Source organism: Spermophilus citellus (genome assembly GCF_964194105.1).
Source record: "Spermophilus citellus genome assembly, chromosome: 1".
NCBI lineage: Eukaryota > Metazoa > Chordata > Mammalia > Rodentia > Sciuridae > Spermophilus > Spermophilus citellus.
In genome coordinates this window covers 92280852-92288887 of record NC_138182.1, presented here as the reverse complement: position 1 = coordinate 92288887, position 8036 = coordinate 92280852, and positions in this window count along the sequence as shown.

Genomic DNA, 8036 nt, shown 5'->3' with positions numbered 1-8036 from the left:
GTATCCTTTTGATGCTTCCACAAATAGATCTTGTCTTGGCTTTTTAGTAATTTTTTTTTTTTTAAAGAGAGAGTGAGAGAGGAGAGAGAAAGAGAGAGAGAGAGAGAGAGAGAGAGAATTTTTAAATATTTATTTATTTTTTTTAGTTCTCGGCGGACACAACATCTTTGTTGGTATGTGGTGCTGAGGATCGAACCCGGGCCGCACGCATGCCAGGCGAGCGCCCTACCGCTTGAGCCACATCCCCAGCCCTTTAGTAAATCTTATGGAAGAAACTCCCATTAGTCTATATTCAAATTCTGTAGCAAATGGAGAGAAAAGTAATTATATTTTTATCTCAAAGGTTTCATAAGCATCAATCAGTAAAAAAAAGTTGAAAAATTTCATTATTCATGAAATGAAATTTTCTTATATTTGTACGACCACAATACAAAGTTACTATGAAATAGTTTGCCCATAGTTTTCTGCAAAATTGTCACTGTGAATGAGTATCAGGGTTTCAGATTTTCCATCCCTCTTCATGAATATAACAATCATGTACTAAGGTACTATGGCAAGCATTGGGATGACAAGATGGAGATGATAAAGGCCACTCCTCAACAATCATAATTTTCATACAGATTAACAGGCACTATGACATGTATAGAACAAGGTACTACTGAACACAGAGAAGGGATTTCTGTTCCAATTTTGTGGCAGTGTTAGAAGTCCTTCCATGAAGGTGCTACATGAGTTGACACCTGAAGGATACAGGGAAATTATGACAGAAAGGGAAAGGATGCATAGAGACAATGAGATATGAGAAAAAAACATTTGTGGAACTTTAAGTGGTCCTGTGTGACTAGAAGCTAGAGCAAAGTGACAGTAGTGTGAGTGGGAAGAGATAAGGTTGAACACCTTGACAAGAAACTCTTTGGTTTGGGTATTTTCACTTAGAAATTTCAAACTTTTCTTGAGAGCAACAGGTAAACCAATGACAAAGTCATGAGCAGGGTGGTGTTTTAAATGCTTGACTAAGTTTTGCTAGATGAGTCTGGGCTAACTGCCATAAACCACAGAAAATGGGTGATGCCTTTCTTTTTTCAAGAATACTTTCAGTGTATAGGCTGACAGTTTCAAAGTAGGGCAAAAGTGTAAAAATAGGCAGTTTCAAATCTAAGAACTCTGATTTGTTCATTTCTCAGATTTGGAAACAATATATAGCTCTTTCATTTTAATTGATTTTTACTCAGAAGGGTAGGAGCAACATTTTTGGAACGTGCAGTTCAATAGTTTATGTACTGGATTTAAAATATGTGGAAATACTTCCAACTATTTGTTAAGTGTGGCCATCTAGTTTTTTTGTTTGTTTTGTGCGGGTTTTTTTTTTTTTGTATAAAATCAATTATCTTGCTAATTCTACAAACAGGGTCTAAAGTAGATTAATGAATATAATAAGTACTATTTTGTGATAATAATGATGTGATGTTTAATGACTTTACATTTTTTTACATGTGAAGATAAATTCTTTTGATAGATTTCTAGTCTTATCCTTCTTCTTCTTTTTTTAAAATCTATTTAAGCAGCAAAGAGGCATTTATTGAGAGCTAGCTTGGTCCTCTTCGCACACAGCAACTGGTGACACTGAGAGGCCATCCTTCTTTTTTAAGTGAAAGTATTTTAAAATTCTTACTGTAGTATAACTATACACAGAAGTGGTATTAATTATGAACTATTAAAAGATGCACATAAAATAATTTGATCTCTCTTCCTCCCCAGTTCCATTTTCCTCTCCTGCCTTCACCTTTGGAGGCATTCTGCAGTGATTAAGGAGAGGTGCCTCTATCTTGATAGAGGAGTGCTTTGTTAAGCCTCTCATTAAGGTTAGCATGATTTGAAAAATTAATCCTCCACAGGGAAATCTACAGACTACCAGATTGAATTTCAAATAAACTCGCCTATAAGGAAGTAAATAACAAACATAACTTTCTCTGCAAAAAATAGTTGATCCCCCCAAAATCTTTCTTTGCATAGTATCTGCATTTACACACTCATTCATGATTGTCTTGTAAAACAATTACATGATTTTTCTGGTAAGAACTAATGAGGATATCTTATATTTGCATTGTGCTTAATAAATCACAGAAATATTTAACTTTTATTCTCTTTTTGTACACAGTCATCCAATTTTATGACTCTGAAGCAATTCAGGCCCATTTCTCCCATTTTTTCCAGAAAAAGTATGCATATAATCTAAGAAACAGTTAAAAAATACATATCACCTACCTTTGACCTTTAATTTATGTATTCGATGTTCCCTTTTCAAGTATTCTACTGCAATGGTGTCTTATATAACTTAGATGGGCTGTTTCTTTATCAGGAGTCTGCTAGTATTACCCTCCTCTAGGCTCTTTTTGATTCCTATATTTTTTTAACTCAAAGCCAAACAAAAAGGGAGGCCTCATTTAACATAGGAGTTAAGATCATCAAAATATCATTGAAGCTCTAAAACAAGGTGTGATAAAATTGATATTTTAACAACAATGACTCACAATGAAAACAAGATGCTATCTTTTATTTATGTAATTTTCTAAGAGATATCTCACTCTTGTAAGAGTCCCCCTAATAAAAAATGGTCAAACATTATAGAAATATCTTAAAATGGGTCCAACATAGTTGAACATTGTTTTTCTTATTAACTCTTAAATAGAGCTCATCATTTTTTGAATAATATTTAAATCTTACAAAAAGTATTAGGAAATCACATGGTGGGACTGCAAGGTTCCTGTTATAACTCCAGGAAGATGGGATCAGTGCTCAATGTACATAAGATGATAAAAAGATTATAATTGACTCTGTTTTATAGTGGTTGCTTTTCAAAGACTCTTGATATCACTGCCACCTTAGACTGCTTCCAGTCATCAAAATTCATAGATACATAAAAATGGTCTTAGTATAGCACTGCTATACTGCCCATTAATCTGTATGAAAATTACCAGTATATGATTGTTGAGGAATGACATGTATCATCTCCATCTTGTCATCTCAGTGCTTTCCATAATACCTTAGTAAATGATTATTATATTCATAAAGAGGGATGGAAAATCTGAAGCCCTAATACTCATTCACAGTTACAGTTCTGTATGAAACTATGGGCTCCTTGTTTTACAAATTTAAATAAATGCTTAATTAAACTAGTTTAAATGTATTATAATAGCAGTAACAGTGAAGCAATAAACATATTTTACAAGAACTATGATAAAGATTATGTAAGTAAAAACAACTAAGGATATATTTTTATTAAAAAACTATCAAAACAATTTAGCAAAAGCAGAAATCAAATAATTTTTAGTGTTACAAGCTTATTTAATTTATAAAATTATTTAATAATCCTTTACATTATAAACATCCATATTGGTGAAATTCTTGAGTATCAATCATGCACTTTTGATTGAGTGGAAACCTTGCGTGTGGTGCTAGATAAACAAAAGTGTTAAAAGCACAGACAAACTAAAATCACACAGAAGCGATGTCAATCACTTCAATATTTCTTTTCAATTATGGACAGTGATATTTATTTTAAAAATTAATTTAAGGAAAGTTCAAATTATAAGTTCAGTTAAATACAGTTAAGAATACAGTTAAGAAGTAACTGTCTAGTGGATCCAACATGGTGGCGGGCATGGAGAGATCAAGTCTCTGACCTCTTCAGCTGCATGGGCATAGGGAGTCGTAAACTGTCTAAATGCTGTTTGCTCAGGATCACTAGGCAATGCTGAGCTGAGGTGGATCTGGGGCGAATAGTCTGGGCCTCTCAGAACACACACAGAGCCCGGATCAGCTTAATTCAAGCTCCCATTCACCAGCTTCTCGCAGACAAACAGCTGTGAGTCAGCACTAAATGATCCCACTGGAACAACTGGTCGACCCTTCTGATCCTATGGAGGTTAATGCCAACAGAGCCTTCATAGGCAGTAGCCACAGGATTGAAACGGGGCTTGGGAGAGACAGTCAGGACCCACCTGTTGCATTGGTCACTGGCAAAGGGAATGAACTGTAGCCATTTGCATGGGATACCACCATGGCAGAGAACTGATGTCACCAGAATGTGGCGGAGGAGATAACTTCATTGAAACCAGTGGCGACAGGTGTGTAATCCCCTAGCCTTCCCTCTCCACACAGTGGGGAAAACTTAAGGGCCCCTCCCAGCTCTCCCATGAGCTCAATAGCCAGACCAAGGGAATCAGGAGTGGCACGGGACCCGCAGCAGGGAACTCCCGGCTACCGCTCCCACCAGTGCTAACATCTGAGGTCTCTTGCACCAGCTACCAGGACCATGGCTACCAGAGGGCAAGCAAAATTCACTGAAGGTTCTAAGCCCCAAGCTCTACAAACTTAGGGTCTGAGGGAATGGCAAACAGGGAGAGTGTGCCCAGTCATTCATGAAAATAGGGCTCCTGAGAGTAGCAGGCCTGGCGTGTAGCCAGTATTGGGTTAAGCGTCACCAGTGAGCAGTGCCTGGCTTGAGGAAAAGTGGGGAAGTGACTAGACACAAGAGAAGGTCCTAGGCACTCAGGATTGGAGACCCGCCCAGTCTGGGAGGAGGAGCTGCTGCACAGTGATTGGTTCCCGCTTATTGAGAGGAGAAGCTTGGCCCAGTGGGCACAACTCCACCTACTGGAAGAGAAGTTAATCAAACTCTAAGACTGCATTTATTAATTTTTTAAATTTTTTTTCACTTTCATTTTTTGTTGTTTTTTAAATTTAAAAAAAATTATTATTTTTTTAATTTTAATTTTTATTTTTTTATCATTTTTTAAAAATTTTCTTTTTTTATTTTCTATTTTTTTCTTTTGTCTTTTCATTTCTTTTCAATTTTCGTATTCCCCATTCCTTGAATTCTACCTGCTTACTCTCATTCTCTTTAGTGACTTCTTCCCTTCCCTTCTAATACCTTTCCTCCCAAGCATCAAATAAATTTATAGGAGTAAACAGTAACTCAGCAGTCAAACAGAACAAGAAGTAACATGAGCAGAATGAAAAAGCAAGGAATAAAAGGAGTACAAACAATGCAGGACAGCCTAAATATTCAGGAGGACCTAGAGAGATCAGAAAAATGGTCAAATAAAGAACTCAAGGAATACCTTAGACAGATGGAATGGAACCTTAAAGAGGATATGAGACAGCAAATTCAAAGAGTGAAAGAACACATTGAAAATGAATTACATAAACAGATAAAAGAAGAAATTAAGCATCTTTATCAGCTGATAGAGATTATAAAAAAATCAAACAATAATTCTAGAAATGAAGGAAACGATAAACCAAATTAAAAACTCAATTGAGAGTATCACTAACAGAGTGGAGCAAGTAGAAGCCAGAACGTCAGATAATGAAGACAAAATATATCATGTTGAAAAGAGTCTAGCCAACTCAGAAAGGCTGGTAAAAAATCATGACTAAAACATCCAAGAGATATGGGATAACATAAAAAAAGCAAACTTAAGAGTTATCGGAATAGAAGAAGGTATAGAGGTCTGAATCAAGGGAATGAGCAACCTACTGAATGAAATAATTATAGAAAACTTTCCAGAAATAAATAAGGAAACAGATATACAAATTGTAGATGCATACAGGACACCGAGCATACAAAATCACAGTAGACCAACGCCAAAACACATTGTTATGAAGATATCCAATATACATAACAAAGAGAAAATATTAAAAGCTACAAGAGAAAGGAGGCAGATTACATTCAGGGGTAAACCAATAAGGTTAACAACGGATTTCTTATCACAGACTCTGAAAGCAAGAAGATCCTGGAACAACATATTTCAAACACTAAAAGACAATGGATGCCAACCAAGAATTTTGTATCCAGCAAAACTGAGCTTCAGATACGACAACAAAATAAAAATGTTTCATGATAAGCAAAAGTTAAAAGAATTTGCAGCCAGAAAACCAGCATTGCAAAGCTTCTTGAGCAAAACATTACACGAGGAAGAAATGAAAAACAATAACCAAAACCATCAGTGGGAAGTGCCTCAGTAAAGACAGAGGGTGGGGGGAAAGCTAATCATGGAGAAACAAACTAAATTTAAAAAAAAGTTAAATAATCAAACATGGCTGGAAGTACAAACCATATATCAATAGTAACTCTAAACGTTAATGGTTTAAACTTTACAATAAAGCGACATAGGCTGGTATCATGGATTAAAAAAACAAATCCAACAATATGCTGCCTCCAGAAGACACATCTGATTGGAAAAGACATACACAGGCTGAAGGTGAAAGGTTGGGAAAAAATATACCACGCACACGGTCCTCGTAAGCAAGCAGGGGTGGCCATCCTCATATCGAATAAAATCGACTTCAAGACTAAGTTAATCAAAAGGGATAAGGAAGGACATTATATACTGTTAAAAGGAACCATTCACCAACAACACATAACAATTATCAATATGTATGCACCAAATAATGGTGCTGCAACGTTCATAAAACAAATTCCCCTCAAGTTCAAGAATCAAATAGACACAACACAATAATTATGGGTGACTTCAACACACCTCTCTCACCATTGGACAGATCCTCCAAACAAAAGTTAAAGAAACTATAGAACTCAATATCACAATCAATAACCTAGACTTTACTGACATATATAGAATATATCAACCATCATCAACTGGATATACTTTTTTCTCAGTAGCACATGGATCCTTCTCAAAAATAGACCATATATTATGCCATAGGGCAACCCTCAGTAAATATAAAGGGGTGGAGATAATACAATTCATTTTATCTGATCATAGTGGAATGAAACTGGAAATCAATGATAAAAGAAGGAAGGAAAAATCCTACATCACCTGGAAAATGAACAATATGTTTCTGAATGATCAATGAGTTACAGAAGACATAAAGGAGGAAATCAAAAAATTCTTAGAGATAAATGAAAATACAGACACAACATATCAGAATCTATGGGACACAATGAAAGCACTTTTAAGAGGGAAATTCATTGCTCTGTACTACAGAGCAATAGTAACAAAAACAGCATGGTACTGGTACCAAAACAGCAGGTGGACCAATGGTACAGAATAGACGACACAGAAACCAATCCACAAAATTACAACTTTCTTATATTTGATAAAGGGGCTAAAAGCATGCAATGGAGGAAGGATAGTGTCTTCAACAAATGGTGCTGGGAAAACTGGAAATCCATTTGCATCAAAATGAAACTGAATCCCTTTCTCTCGCCATGCACAAAAGTTAAATCAAAATGGATCAAAGAGCTTGATATCAAATCAGAGACTCTGCGCCTGATAGAAGAAAAAGTTGGCTCCGATCTACATATTGTGGGGTCGGGTTCCAAATTCCTTAATAGGACACCCATAGCACAAGAGTTAATAACAAGAATAAACAAATGGGACTTACTCAAACTAAAAAGTTTTTTTCTCAGCAAGAGAAACAATAAGAGAGATAAATAGGGAGCCTACATCCTGGGAAAAAATTTTTACCCCTCACACTTCAGATAGAGCCCTAATATCCAGAATATACAAAGAATTCAAAAAATTAAACAATAAGATAACAAATAACCCAAACAAATGGGCCAAGGACCTGAACAGACACTTCTCAGAGGAGGACATACAATCAATCAACAAGTACATGAAAAAATGCTCACCATCTCTAGCCATCAGAGAAATGCAAACCAAAATCATCGTAAGATGCCTTCTCTTCTCACTCCAGTAAAATTGGCAGCCATTATGAAGTCAAACAACAATAAGTGCTGGCGAGGATGTGGGGAAAAGGGTACTCTTGTACATTGCTGGTGGGACTGCAAATTGGTGCGGCCAATTTGGAAAGTACTATGGAGATTCCTGGGAAAGCTGTGAATGGAACTACCATTTGACCCAGCTATAAATGTGCGTACTATAGGGATACTGCCACATCAATGATCATAGCAGCACAATTCACAATAGCTAGACTGTGGAACCAAGTGAGATGCCCTTCAATAGATGAATGGATTAAAGAAATGTGGCATTTATACACAGTGGAGTATTACT